At 42.4% G+C, this 15870-nt stretch overlaps 1 protein-coding gene across 1 annotated transcript in view; it reads right to left on the bottom strand.

The window, feature by feature from the left end:
- Positions 1-15870, bottom strand: part of CDH13 (cadherin 13) — a 1016229-nt gene that overhangs the window by 361072 nt on the left and 639287 nt on the right. The window lies entirely within an intron of this gene.

The raw sequence follows: 15870 nt of genomic DNA on the forward strand, positions 1-15870 counted from the left end.
TGCAGTCATAATCCTTGGGATATGGTCTCTGCAGCTGGAATCCCAGCACACTCGCTCACTAGTTATGTGACCTCGACCCATACAGTTAACCTCTTCGTTTTATCATCTGTAAAATGGGTTCATAAAATAATCATTATTAGGAATAATGGTAACCAGCATTACCCAGGGCTTACTGAGGCGCCCTATCACGTTAATTCACTTGAGGTTCACTGTGTCCCTGTGAACCATTTGTAAAGAGGGAACAGAGCCAGTTAGACAACAGCTCGGTGGAGTCTGGAGTCGGCCTTGTGAAGTCGGTCTGCAGATTTACACTTTTAACCATTACAAACAATGCTTGCAGATCACTTAATGTAATGCCTGTCACATAGATCATCTCAAGAATATTAGCTGCTACTATTATTGTTACTGTTGTTATTATCAACCCCGTTGTCAAAACTAGCCCAAATTAGGAAAAGAAAAGAGAAACACATTTGTTATACCCTACCTGAATGTGTTGTAAAAAGGTCTCACCCTTTGGAAAGTATTGACAACATGGTATGTGTGTGCATTCTCAGTCATGCCCAACTCTTCGCGACCCCAGGCTCCTCTGTCCATGGGATTTCCCAGGCAAGAACATTGGCGTGGATTGCCATTTCCTTCCCCAAGGGATCTTCCCGACCTAGGAATCGAATCCATGTCTCCTGCATTGGCAGGCGGGTTCTTTACCACTGAACCTCCTGGGAAGCCCAAATTCATCAAACCTGTGAAGGACTCACACACTTTATTCCATCCCATATTCCATACTTTATTCCATCCCTTTATTCCATACCTCTCCTGTTAGTGTTTGAGAGATGCTGCCCTTACGTACGTGGGAATATTCACTGGGGTGTTGTTTCTAACAATGAGATTACACTGGTGTCCGCTAAGTATCCAGCTGAAAGGGATGAATTAAATATTTATGTAGTAAGACACTAAAATACAGCCATTAGGTAAAATCACTATTCAGCCTTGTGGATCGGCTTGAACACCGTATGAAAAAGCACAGAGCAGCATGTCCACTATGCATGTGCTGCAGATAACGGGGGCGCAAAGAGTTAGACACGACCTAGTGACTGAACAGTAGCAACTGTACATGTGTGATGCACACACACGGACAGAATGTGAGAACAGTACACAGGCGTGAAACCAGGTATGTTTGAGTAGAGGAGTTTTTTTCATTAATACTGTCTCATCTTTTCACTAGTAAATTCACACACACACACACACACACATACTTTGATTTCTGGGACAGATAAAATAATGCACACGTATCATAGCTAAGAAGAAATTAAATAGGCAGAGCCTTTTAACATCTGCACACAAAGGAGATCTTACAGAGAGTGAACTTTTATGCTGATTTTTTTAAAGCTACTGTGAGAATACTGCTAAACAAAGAAAATAAAAATCAAGCTTTGGGAGCAATTTCTTCCAATAATGAAGATCTGGCCTTTTGTCTTCCCAAAATAGCCAAGGACTTAACTTTATTTCAACCAAAAACCTGTGTCTAAAGACACTAGATAGCTTGGATTTGAATCCTAAGATCCCACAGCCTACAAGACTTGGCTAGTGTTGTAAACCACAAGTAAGAGGAACAGAATTCACATTTTTGCCAAATTGTCACACTGGGTGGGGCAGACTCTAGATCTCACCTCAGCATAATGGAAAGACAGACGGACACTAAGCAGATAAACTGATCAGGATGAATGCCAAATGTTGAGCTGAATCTTACAAAACCAAAGGTATCAACGTGAGACTATTTTATGTTACAATACTAACCAAAGTTTGACTCCTGAATTTTGTATTGAAAATAATAATGCTAGAAATCAAGGCCTCTGGAACAGGATTGAAAAAGAACAAAGTGCTCCTAGGATGCATTTAATAATTTTAGGTAATTTAACAGAAATCCATTAAGGACAGTCCTCAGCCCTGTCCTCAGCCCTGTGCTCACCCATCCTCAGCCCTGTTCTCTCCCATCCTCAGCCTTGTCCTGCCCCATCCTCAGCCCTGTCCTCCCCATCCTCAGCCCTGTCCTCCCCATCCTCAGCCCTGTCCTCCCTTATCCTCAGCCCTGTCCTCCCCCATCCTCAGCCCTGTGCTCTCCCATCCTCAGCCCTGTTCTCTCCCAACCTCAGCCCTGTCCTGCCCCATCCTCAGCCCTGTCCTCCCCCATCCTCAGCCCTGTGCTCCCCCATCCTAAGCCCTGTCTCCACATCCTCAGTGCCGTGCTCTCGCATCCTCAGCCCTGTTCTCTCCCAACCTCAGCCCTTGTCCTCCCCCATCCTCAGCCCTGTGCTCCCCCATCCTCTACCCTGGGCTCCCCATCCTCAGCCCTGTCCTTCCTTATCCTCAGTCCTGTCCTCCCCCGTCCTCAGCCCTGTGCTCCCCCATCCTCAGCCCTGTCCTCCCTTATCCTCAGCCCTGTGCTCCCCCATCCTCAGCCCTGTGCTCCCCCATCCTCAGCCCTGTCCTCCTCATCCTCAGCCCTGTCCTCCCTTATCCTCAGCACTGTCCTCCATTATCCTCAGCCCTGTGCTCCCCCATCCTCAGCCCTGTCCTCCCTTATCCTCAGCCCTGTCCTCCTTTATCCTCAGCCCTGTCCTCCCCCATCCTCAGCCCTGTCCTCCCCATCCTCAGCCCTGTCCTCCCTTATCCTCAGCACTGTGCTCCCCCATCCTCAGCCCTGTCCTCCCCTGTCCTCAGCCCTGTCCTCCCCCATCCTCAGCCCTGTGCTCCCCCATCCTCAGCCCTGTCCTCCCTCATCCTCAGCCCTGTTCTCCCTTATCCTCAGCCCTGTCCTCCTGCCATCAACAAGTCCTGTCTATACTGCTTGTTCTACATCCTGGATCTCTCTCAAATCCACCTTCTTCTCTCCAAATTAATCATCACCTCCAAAGAGTAGCTTCTGTGACTTCTTTCCTGGGCCTCTGCAATAGGCACCTGATGGTTGGCCTGCACCTAAGAGGTTACTTTGATGTGTCGACTCGACTGCCATAGAGTGCTCAGATTAAACATAATTTCTGGGTGTGTCTGGATGAGATTACCACTGGATTCTGTGGACTCAGGGAAGTAGACACTCTCCTTAGCACATGTGGGCACCATTGAATCCCCTGAGAGCCTGCATTGAAAGACATAGGGGAGGGTGGGATTCGCCCTTCATCCTCCTGCCTGACTGCAGACTGGGGACCTCCATCCTCAGCTGCCATCAGGGGTCACGCTTCTCAGGCTTCTGGACTTGGACTAGAATCTACACCTTTGGCCTCCCTGGTGCTCAGGCCTTTGGACTTGGACTGGATCACACCACCAGCTTCCTGAGGCTCCAGTCGGCAGACAGCAGATTGTGAGCTTTCTCAGCCTCCATAACGGTGTGAGTCAGTTCCTTATAGCAGACTCCTACTGCTTCTGTGTCTCTGGAGAAGGCTGACCAATATAGGCATCCATTATGTCTTTTCAAAATTTTAATTTATTAATGTCACCCCAGAATGGATACCTTTCAATCACTTCTCATCCCTCATAAAATAAAAGCACATTCCTTTATTGTGAAGAGTCTTTTATAATCTGGCCCAGCCTAATTCTCCAAAGTCATTTCACATCACAAGAGATCCCCTTCATTCCTCATTATCCAGGTATACCAGTCTTTTCTCAGTTCTTCCAACTTATTCTGTTCCTTCCCAACACAAGAATCTTCTCGTGCAGCCCTCCTAGTAAGCATGGGCATCCCATCGGCCATCCTGGTCAGCCCGCATCTGTCCTTCAGATCTCAGCCCCAAATGTCATTGGCAGAGAAGATCCTTCTTACCGATTCAGTCTCCCTTGAGTGTCCCTGGTTCATGCTCCCATGGCACTGGTACCCTGCCTTTATAATACTTTCCATAACATGTAATTGCTTATTTATTTATGTGAGAATTTGACTAGTGTCTGCCTCTCCAGTCCCATCAAGGCAGAGGTGAGATAGGTGTTCATGCCCTATAGCAAATACCCAAGCTGAGGTTCAGTGCTTAGCACAGGGCAGTTACTCGATTCAACCCTGATGGCAAAAAGTCCTCTCCAGAAGAGGCAACCGCTCTTTAAGAGACTGGAGCCCAGTGTTTTGGCCCCAGCTTTGGCCATCTATCCTGTCTTTCCATCCCTGGCACAGGAGGTGACAGCTGGTCCCAGGTTTCATGGACCAAAGACCAGTTGACTGTGCAGTCTTAATTCATGAACAAGAACCACGGTACACCTGGGTAAACAACACCCAGGTACATCACATTTTGATTACTTTCCTTCTGAAAGAAGGGAACTAACATTTCCTTGGTGTCCAATATATGTCTGGGCTTTCTATGCATTGTCTCACTTGGATCAAGACATCCTGGAGAAATACTCATTGCAGCAAAACTCAGAGAAATCTAAGTTCCTAATCTGAAAGCTGGTCTGTGATCCAGTTGACTCTACACTTAGATCTGACTTGAAAATTTGTGCTTTCCCCTACTACACCCTTGTCTGCTAAAAGCTCTTTCATGGACTTCCCTTACACTTCTGTTTTATTCTCTTTACTGTGTTATTCACTTAATAGTTTTGCTGAATGTTGATTGTTATGTTTCACTGATGACTTATCCAAAGCAAAATTATCCATGAATTTAGGGGCGCAGTGAGGTTATTTTAAATTTTTCCTAACACACATGAAAATACACATTAAAACACACTACGAACCTTTGCATATAATGTGACACCCTGCCACAAGTGACAGGTTGTGGCCATAGCATTGGCCTAGATACAACATGCTCCCTTCCGGAATGTCACAGACTTTCTGAAAAGAAAAGAAAAGGCTTGTATCTCTCATAAATGTAGCTCTCAAATGACCAAGGTGAATGAAATGGGGAGGTGAATGAAATGCAAGTCACTCTAACTCTGTTTAAGGCAAAATTACTTTATCCAAGATTGGAGATATGAAGGTACCGCATGGATGTGAACTAATCGTTTCCACTTTAGGGTCCATGACAGGCGAACACCAGGTCAGTGAGTCTCGTGTGTAGGGGCAGAGAGGGCTTGACCTCTAAAATGGGGAGGAGGTGAACAAAACCCACAGGAGCCAAAACGGAAGCTGTGCTGCTAGAATAGCTCTAGTGGAATTGAATAGGGTCCCCTTGGCCACTGTTCCTGTGAACCCCACTTCCTAGGTTCTCTATTCTCCTTCTATATTGTGGGGGTGTCTCCACCAGAGGTGGGAACTATCAAGTCACAACCTGCAAACTGATGACTCTGTAAGCCAATTAACGTGCTGTAATAATGGAGGTGGGCTATGCACACATAGAAAAGAATTCCTTAGAACAACAACACAACATGAACATAATGAGCCAAATTACAAAGCGCATACAAGCACTGGCCTTTGGTGTCACAACAAACTATTAACATCTCGTCTTTCATTTGGCGTATCCTCTCAGCTCTGTTTATGAAAGACACAATTTATCAAGGGGAAGTTTGATGCTGTGATCTAATCCAAAGGGATGAACTGATGAAAAACAAATGCTACAAGTGTTTTTGGGTGAATGCCAAAATGAAGACGCCTGTTCTTAAAACAGTAATTTTTCTATGAAATGACCCCAGTAACAGATGTCAAACTTGGATCAATAGGATAAGAAATAAAGTGTCTGACACACAGTCTATGGACTCATGAGTCATTTGGAAGGAAAATGATTTAGAAAACACTTCAGTGACCTTTCTGAACTCTGATAATTCTGCTTTGTGCTAAATATTCAAATGAAGTAAGACATACACGATGCAGTAAATTACTTATTTGAGATGATATTATTCAACTTCTGGTTATCAGTGGAATGTGTGTGTGTGTGTTCACATGCTTTTTAACCAGATGTTTTTATATCACAGGAAATGAGAATTTAGGAGCTAGGACTCTAGCATAATGTGACTCAGTTTCTCTTTTGGACACAAACATGACGTCTCCCACCCTAATGAGTATGTTCCCTCCAAGTTACCTCTTTGGGACATTAAAACATTTACTGACATGGATGTTGTTATGAAATACTTGTTTAGGAGCTTCTACTCGGACCAGTTTATAAGTCAAAAAGATGGGCCTTGTTCCTGTCATTCCAGACACCATCTTATATAATGAGAATAGTTATAATGCTAGAAATGTAAAATGCTAACTAGAAGCTTGCTGCATGCAGTCAGGGATATACAAATATTAGACATAACAATATGTCTAATTTGTTAGGCCTAACAAATATTAGACATATTCAGTTGTATGTGGGGCTGCAAGTGTAGACATAAAAACTTACACAAAACCTTGAAACACATGTGAAAAATATGATGTTTGGACTTGCCTCCACAGAGGACAGGGATAAAGAAAAGATGGGACTCAATGACTATGAAGGTGCTGTGAAATAAGTACCAGGTTCCATGACAGAGTCTAAACTTGACACAATACTCCTGGACGGCAGTTGAACCTATGTCTTGAGAACCTCGGGGATGTCCACAACTTTAACAAAAGTTCCATAACAATTTCATGTAGATAAAGAAGCCTACAGAGATTTTGTATAAGTAGGTTACTATGAGTTTATTTTTACCAGATGATCTCCAAAATTAAGTGCCTTGAGTAAAGAAAGAATTGATAGGTATTTTTTTGAGTTTTTATTTGCAATTCTTACACCCTCACTACCTATCAACATCTCACAAAGACTGAAAGTCTTTTCCACCATAGACATTCTCACTGATCACTGAAATTACACTAGACTTTGAATCAGAAAGCCGGCCTTCAGGTTTTAGCTCTGCTACCTATAAAGGGGCTGCTGCTGCTGCTGCTCCTGCTAAGTTGCTCCAGTTGTGTCTGACTCTGTGCCACCCCATAGAGAGCAGCCCACTAGGCTCCTCCGTCCCTGGGATTTGCCAGGCAAGAGTACTGGAGTGGGGTGCCATTGCCTTCTCCAATAAAGGGGCTATAGTTGGCAGAATAATGACCCTCCTAAAGAATATTATGTCCTAATTCTGGAACCTGTGGATATGAAAGGTTACTTGGCAAAGGGGAATTAAGGTTGCAAATGCAATTAAGGTTGCTGATGAGCTCACCTTAAAACAGAGATATCAGTATGAATTGTCCAGGTGGATTCAATGGGATTATGAGGGTCCTTAAGAGAGGAGGAGAAAAAGGTCTGGGTGATTTGACATGAAAAGGTACTTGACCAGCCACTGCTGGCTTTGAAGATGGAAGAAGAGGCCACAAGCCAAGGACAGTGAGCAGCAACCAGAAACTGGAGATGCCAAGGCCCCTGCTCTACAGCCTCCCGGAGTGGATGCAGATCTGCTGGCATGAGTTTCAACCCTGTGAGTTCCATGCTGGACTCTAAACCTACAGATGAATATGATAACAGATTTATGTCATTCTGAGACACTACATTTATGGTAACTTATTACAGCAGCAATAGAAAATTAATATTGTGGTCATATTATTAATTATTCAAACTGGAACAACTTTAAGAACCAAGGCAGGTATTATCAACAATTAAGCCACAATGAAAAGTGCAAACCAAGACTGTCCCAGGCTTAACTGAGTGACACTGTGAGCCTATCTTATTAAGAAACCTCAGTTCTCTGTATCTAAGTTGGCACATGTAACAAATGATGTTTAGAATGTCATCTTTCTTTTTGTTAAAGGAACAGAAAGATAAGCAATTGTGTGTAGCACATTAATAGGAAATTCTGAACAAAGCTTTGTTACATCAGATAAGGTTTGCTGACTTGGGCATTCGTTTACTCCAACAGACCTCTCTTTAGACTTTTGCAAATGTGGATGCAGTACCCTCGATTCAATTCTTCTGTACCAGCCATTACCCTGAAAAATGGTTTTCCTGTTGCAGTAATTTAGATTTCTCTTTGACACCAATCATTTGCATATTCAAGTTATTTTTCTCAGCTTTATTCATTTAGTGAAGTTGAATCTCGTTAGGGCCCAGCTCCTGGAGAGTTCCCAGGGAAAAGATATTTTTAGTCTTTTGTAACATTCTTCCACCTTCATCTGCACTGCTCTGTGTGTAGTCCTCCCTCAATAGACTGGAGGCAGTGTTTACAGCTCCCTCAAAAAAAATGATCAAAGGGGTGATGAAAGTGTCCCACTTGTTAGATTATTAATTAAAGGTCTTGATATTATTATCAAATGTTCTTTGAAAACCTTGCTTAGCTTAGAGACATAATATTTCCTTTGTTGATATGAAATTTTACTTTTAGAGTATGTTTTCCACCAACACAATGAAAACACTTTTTTTTTTTTTTTTTTTGCTTATGTATGTATGCTCATAACCACGCTGGACTTTGAGGGCATTTTTCTATTTAACTTTTGAAGTAACTTTAATTATGTGAAAGAAATCCATGCAGATATTCAAAATAATTTTACTTAAGCAGCTTGGGTAAAGTCCCAGTGAATATCCCCTACCCCAAGAGGGGGGCAGAGGCTGAAAATTTTAATTGGTTTAAGTAGAATTCATATAAATAATGGATGCTGGAATTATGCCAGATCCATTAAGGATATATACAGGGGTTAAGGGGATTTTTGTGCAAAGATGAGAAATATAATACGTTTGAAAACAAAGCCGTAGGAGAATATTACAGGGGATTTTATTTTCACTTGCCTTTCTCCCTTCCTAAAGTGAAATTCAGAGGAACAGAATGCAATGAAATACTTTTCTTTCTTTCTTTTTTAAGTTTATAGATCTAAAGTCACTTAGTTAAATAAGTATTAAAATGTGTTTTGTAAAACACTATGTTCTTCAAAATTAAGATTGATACATAAAATTTAAATTATTGCCTAATAAATCCAGATAGATTAAAGAATTAGAAGAAAAAAGTCTTTTTAAAATATTTGAATATTTATGTAATAGAGTAGGTAAGGTCTTTCTAAATCAGCATTAAAGGCATAAGTTATTATGTGAATTACTGACAGATTAAACTACTTAAATGTGAAGTTTTTTATATGACTAAAATACAATAAACAAACAAAACTCAGAAAATGTTTGCATCATATAAAAGAGGCCTACTATCCTGAATATACAAAGAGATGGTTAAAAATCCATAGACAAAAACAACAGTTAGCAAAGCAAGGAAACAAAAAGACAATAAACATTAAAACTTTAAAATGAGATGACTTTTTGCTTATGTAATTACCAAAATAATTGGAAAACCTGAATAGTCAATCTTTGACAAACTTGTCAGGAAAAAACATTCTCACATATTACTGATGATATTAAAACATCTTTCTGAAATGCCATTTGTCAATATGCATTAAAAGCCTTGAGAACATGTGATTTTTACTTGCTCTGTACGTGCATCAGGAAATTAGGGCTGTTTGATAACACATATACTCATTTCAGTATTGCTTAAAGTTAGGAAAAATTACAAACAACACAAAGTTCTACCTTGACATTGATGAAGTAGACTATGGTATCTGCACAAAGCAGAACACTACATTGCAGAAACACTTTGGTGTTTAGTCACCAAGTCGAGTCTAGCTCTTGGAGACCCCCATGGACTGTAGCCTGCCTGCTCCTGTCCAAGAGATTTCCCAGGCAAGAATACTGGACTGGGTTGCCATTTCCTACTCCAAGAACACTTTAGGGAATGGAAAAATATATTAATGGTATATGGTATTCATAGTATGAATTAAATAATCCGATTGCTAAGTAGTACTACTGAATTTTTTTTGAAAAATAGACATTACACTATTAAGATTTTATTAAAATATTAACAGTGGTTTTATTGCAGGTAACTTTTTTTCACTTTGCTTCCCTACACTTTTCTGGATTTCCTATAATGGGCATGTGTTAGTTTCACAGTTAAAAAAGAATCTATAAAATTTATCTTGAAATTGACTACAGACTGGTTGTAATTTATTACAAACAGGGATCTATGGGAACCTGTTAAACTTTGGGATATCTAGCATCCCTCAGTATTGATGATTGAGAAACACGGCAACATTCGGTAATAAGAGATGATCAGTACTGTGGTAGAATATAGAGACTGGTTGGCTTTACACAGTGTCATGGGTCTCTGATTTTTGGATGAAAAACTGCCTCATGCATTTGACAGAACTTTATAATATGGAACTTGGTCTCATCAACTTTATTTTTTGAACCACCACTGTAATGGTCTGTAACAAAGTATTAAAGTCTGCTTTGCCTCCGAAGCTCACTCTTAATTTCACCAATAAATTCTGAGAACCAGAAAAGAGCTGAGGCTCAGAGGGTGGACTGTGGGTTGAGGGAAACTTGGCTTCAAGCCCCAATTTTACCCCTTCTCAGCTGTGTGAGTTTAAATCTATTCAATTACCTTCCTAGAATCTCAACTTCTTCATCTTTAAAATGCATGATACCTGTCTCGTGGGGTTGTCATGTGTAAAATACATGACGTTGATAAAACATTTAGCAAAGCACTTGGCATATAGCAAGTGCTAACTAAATAGTAGCTGCCAGTAGCCCTAAGGTTTTTCTGTAAATCAAGAAAGATATCCTTATAACATTATGGTCCTGATGAGGGTTCACAAACTCTGGCATCTCAGAAGCTGCCTGAGAAGCTGTTGTTCAGTTGCTCAGTCGTGTCTGACTCTTTGTGACCCCATGGACTGCAGCACTCCAGGCTTCCCTGTCCTCACCACCTCCCAGAGCTTGCTCAAACTCATGTCCACTGAGCCAGTGATGCCATCCAACCATTTCATCCTCTGCCGCCCCCTTCTCCTCCTGCCTTCAATCTTTGCCAGCATCAGGATCTTTTCCAATGAATTGGCTCTTTGCATCAGGTGGCCAAAGTATTGGAGCTTCAGCTTCAGCATCAGTCCCTCCAATGAGTACTCAGGATTGATTTCCTTTAGGATGGACTGGTTGGATCTCCTTGCAGTCCAAGAGACTCTCAAGGGTCTTCTCCAACACCACAGTTCAAAAGCATCAATTCTTTGGCACTTAGCCTTCTTTATGGTCCAACTCTCACATCCATACATGACTACTAGAAAAACCATAGATTTGACCATATGGACCTCTGTCAGCAAGTAGCTGAAGCTATCCGGAACTTTTTCAGCTTGTAGCTTACTGCCTGTAAGTAGCTGAAGCTCGTTTAGAATCAAGAAGATACATATATCAACATCTTGATGCCAAGACCCCTGTTCAGATCTCTGTGTGAGGACTGGATTTGGCGAAAGGCAGGGGCCCCAGCCAGATCTCTCCTCTCCCACGCATTTCCACCCTGTACTCAGAACCAATGTGATCTGAGGGAGGTGGTCAGTGCCCAGTTCCAGGCCCACATGCTGGAGTGTGAGATGACCTCATTGTTGTTCTGGGTCTCCTCAAACATCCAGGTCCCCATTGCTGCTCTGCTGGTCCTACCGCCTGGGCTCTGGACTGCTGTGCCCCTGGGTCTACTTAGCCCTTGGGGATAGCCTCAGTTCCTGCTCCACTTTGTCTTTGGGAACAAGGCCTAGGGTTCTTTCCCCTCCCAGATGGCCCTTATCAGCCTCTGTTTCCAGACTGCGTCTCCCCTCTTGGTGGCATCCTCTAACCTTCAAGGCAGTGAGGGCAACACTTTCTTTTTTAAATTAAACTTTTATTTTGAAACAATTTTTTATTTATATGAAGGCATGAGAAATAACACAGAGAGATGCCACACTCCCTTGATCCAATTTCTCCCATTGGTAACATCTTGTAAAACTGTGGTCCAGGATTGCAAGTGGAACACTGATGTAAATACAGTCCTGGATCTTATTCAGATTTCACGATTTTACTTGTATTTTTGTGTGTGTGCATGCATGTGTGCTTGTGTATTTAGTTCTATGCTTACATCCATCACCCCAATCAAGATATAGAACAGTCCCATTTCTGAACGTTTTCTCTCATGTTAGAGAACAAGGCTTTTAAAATTTTAATGTATTTGCACCTGTAATTCATAATATCATTCACTATAGCCAAGAGGTGGAAGCAACCCAAGTGTTCACGGTCAGATGAATGAATATGCAAAATGGAGTATATGCATACAATGGAGGATGATTCAGTTTTAAACAGGAATGGAATACTGCTATGGGCTACAACATGGATGAACCATGAAAACATTATGTTCAGTGAAATAAGCCAATCACAAAAGACAAATACTGTATGATTCCTCTTATATGAAGTGTCTAAAGTCATCAAATTCACAGAAATGGAGAGGAGAATGACAGCTATTAGGAGCAGAGGGGAGAGGAAAAGGGGTTTGTTATTTAAGTGGTATAGAGTTTCAGATTTGCAAGATCAAAAAGTTCTGGAGATTCTCCTGCTAGAATGGCAGCTCATGAGGACAAAGAGCACCTGTCTGGTTCCCACAGCACAGTAGGATGGTGCCTTCCACATAGCAGGTTTCCAATGTAAGTAACAAATGATCAAAGGATGAGTTGAGGACTTTGAGTTTACAGAGAAGCTTTTTTTCCAGAGGACAGGCCAATAGACAAGAAATAAATAACAGGTGTCTTTTTAGAATTCCTTGAGGGTGAACGTGAACGATTCAACAGAAGCACACTCTGCCTATTTCAGAGGAAGGAACTGAGTTCAGTGAAGTTGTTACAACTGTTTAAAGTATGCAAACATATTTTACATGGGATTATTCACTGTTTGGCAATGACTGATAGAAAATGATTTTGTTCTGACACACATATTACTAATAAGCATATTTAAATGAAAGAAAATAAAGCAACTGGAACTTAATACAAATTTCTAGCTCGCCAAAATGATCCCATCTGTCCTGCCTTTATAAATGAGGCAAATGCAAGTTACAGGAATTGACTCATATTTCTTACATAAATCCCTCTTTACCATTCTCATAACCCTAGCTCAGCATCTCTACTCTGATTTTTTGCTTGTATACAAAAATGCCTCATACAGCCAGACAGGAGTATGTCCTCATCAGATGCTTCCTGTTAGATTCTTCTGGACTTTCATCCAGATTGCTCCATCTTTTCTCCTCTGGCCAGAGGCCCCGACTCCACATTGGTGCACAGGTTCTGAGCATCAGAGTAGACTGTCCATACTGCAGTGCTCCCACATTTGGCTTTGTGCTGGGCCATCCCACTTCCCCCTGGTACAGATACCCAACTTCCTTAAGCATCCTGACCAGCCCAGAGTGAAAGTGCCAATGCAGCTCATTACTTTGCTCATGACATCCCTTTCTGCATCTCTGGGCCTGCAGAGATGAACGGGCATATAGATCTCCCTGCTACCTCCCTGCAAATGGCCCAGGAGGCCCGCCACTGCTGTGTGAAGGGTAAGTGCTAATGAACCATGACTTAATCTGCCATCTCCCTTCTCTTATGAGTCTTGGTACGTTGAACCACAAGAAGCTGCAGATTTTGTCAGTCAAAGATAATCAAATATTGGTAATTCCAGCTCAAATCCAGCCTGCTGTCTGTTTTTGTAAATGAAGTACTGGAATACAGCCATGCTCACCCATTCACCCTTCACACTAGAACAGCAGGTTTGAGTAGCTGCAAGAGAGTTTGTGTAGATCACAAAGCTGGATGTAGTTATTATCCACTCTTTAAAGAGAAAGCTTTCTGACCATATTATAGAACATTCAGCACAAAAGGAGAAAGCAGGAAAATATCCAGGGAGAAATAAGAATTTTGATGTAGATGATAAGGCCAGCTTGACACCTTTGAGATCTCCTTAACTAAACTCTCTCCTATCACATATTCATTCAACACATATGTTTGTGCCCCTACTATACTTTGAGCTATACACAAGATCCTTTAATTACAGTAGTTTAGAAACAGAGTCTTAAGATATATATATATATATCTCTTAAGAGATATATATATATATATATATTAGCTCATCTAGAGCCTCTATTTGGTGGAAATAAATTAGCATTATGTAAATAATTATTAAATCAGGAAGGATATAATCAGAAGATTCCACTTAGATTGTGGGTGGGTGGGCACTCAGGGAAGGCCTCTCTGGGGGAACTGGACAGGGAAGAGGGCAGAGAGAGTGTGGACAGAGAAACTGCCCAGAAGCCAGAGGGACCGAGCAGATGAGAAAAGAGGCGAGAGTGACAAAGGCTGGGGCTGAACAGCTGGGGCCCTAGACGACGTGAGACATTTTGGTCTCTTTCCTAAGAGCGACTTAACACCATTAAGACCCTCTTATGGAGCAACTTTGGGAAACAATCTGGCAGTTCCTCAAATAGTAGTCACTCCTAACGATATACCCAAGAGAAATGAAACACAGGTCCACACAAGAACATGTACATGAATGTCCACAGCAGCATTATTCACAAAAGCCAAAAGGTGGAGACAACCCAAATGTCCATCAACAGCGAATGGCTAAATGCAATGCACTCTGCCCATACAATGGAACGTTATTCAGCCATGAAAAGGAACAAGGCACTGATACAGGCCACGACAGGGACGGAAACGTTACACTGAGCGAAAGAAGCCATTCATAAAAGACCACGTGTTGTATGATTCCATTTATATGAAATGCAGACTGGTGGCTGCTCAGGGTGGGGAGGACAGAGTGTGCTAAGGGGGACAGAGTTTCTTTTGAGGCGATGAAAATGTTCTAAAAATGACCGTGGTGGTGGTTATGCAGCTCCATGAGTATATTAAACACCACTGAACTGTATAGTTTTAATGAGTGAACTGTATGGTGTCAAGACTGTTAAAATATAGTTTCTTAAGAGTGAAGACAGAGAGCAATGGGACCTGGGGTACACGCCTTTGCTAAGTAAAGGAAGCGAAGTGGTGTGGGGTTCCTGGGCTTAAGGCCAGATTAGAAAATTCAGAGCAAAACAATAGGGTTTTGGTAACTTCACAGGGGTCTTATCTGAGAGGTGACTGAGGGGAGACACTGATCCGTGCGCTGCTGGGGAAGTCACACCAGGACCACACACGCATGGTGACTGCGGGCTGTCATCCAGGCGCACACCTGCCTGAGCACCTGGTGTCAGGGTAAGGTCACTGCGGGCTGCTTGGTCAAACAAAACAGATGCCGAGGAGGCAACGGTACCATGGAGTAGCTTAGCTAAACTCTCAACATATGGTGTGGGAATTTACACCTCAATAAAGCCATTAAAAAGAAAACCTTGTACGGGTCAGGAGGTAGGGGATAGTGGTGAGGGAATGACTCAGACTTGAATTTTAAAAGATCATTCCGGAAGATGTCTGGAGATTGGACTGAAGGGTAAAAGTGGGGCTGGGCAGCTTGGTTGGGAATCTTCTGAAGGTGTCCGGCGGGGAGCTGATGATCACGGACATTGTGGTAGTAATTTCCATTATGGAACAGCAGTGCGGAAAACTCAAAGTTTATTCAGAACATTTACAGAATGGTAGGTTCCACTTATGGAGAAGGCAATGGCACCCCACTCCAGTACTCTTGCCTGGAAAATCCCATGGACAGAGGAGCCTGGTAGGCTGCAGTCCATGAGGTTGCTAAGAGTCGGACATGACTGAGCGACTTCGCTTTCACTTTTCACTTTCATGCATTGGAGAAGGAAATGGCAACCCACTCCAGTGTTCTTGCCTGGAGAATCCCAGGGACAGAGGAGCCTGGTAGGAGGCCGTCTTTGGGGTCGCACAGAGTCGGACACGACTGAAACGACTTAGCAGCAGCAGCAGCAGCAGGTTCCACTTAACTTTGTGTTTTGGAGACAGTGGTTGAGAGGAGGAGATTCTGATTTTAATCCTGGATCTATCACAGCTATAGCTGGTTTGGGACCTCTCTGCCAACCATCACCTCCATTCTCTCATTTGCAAAATGGCCGTGGTAACACCCGACCGACCTCCTTTGTGGGGCAAATTGAATAAATGGATATAAAATTACTTTTCAGGATAGAGCAGTATGTTCCATGTGTGTGTCA

This window comes from Bos indicus x Bos taurus, chromosome 18 (assembly GCF_003369695.1).
Source record: "Bos indicus x Bos taurus breed Angus x Brahman F1 hybrid chromosome 18, Bos_hybrid_MaternalHap_v2.0, whole genome shotgun sequence".
In the NCBI taxonomy this organism is placed as follows: domain Eukaryota; kingdom Metazoa; phylum Chordata; class Mammalia; order Artiodactyla; family Bovidae; genus Bos; species Bos indicus x Bos taurus.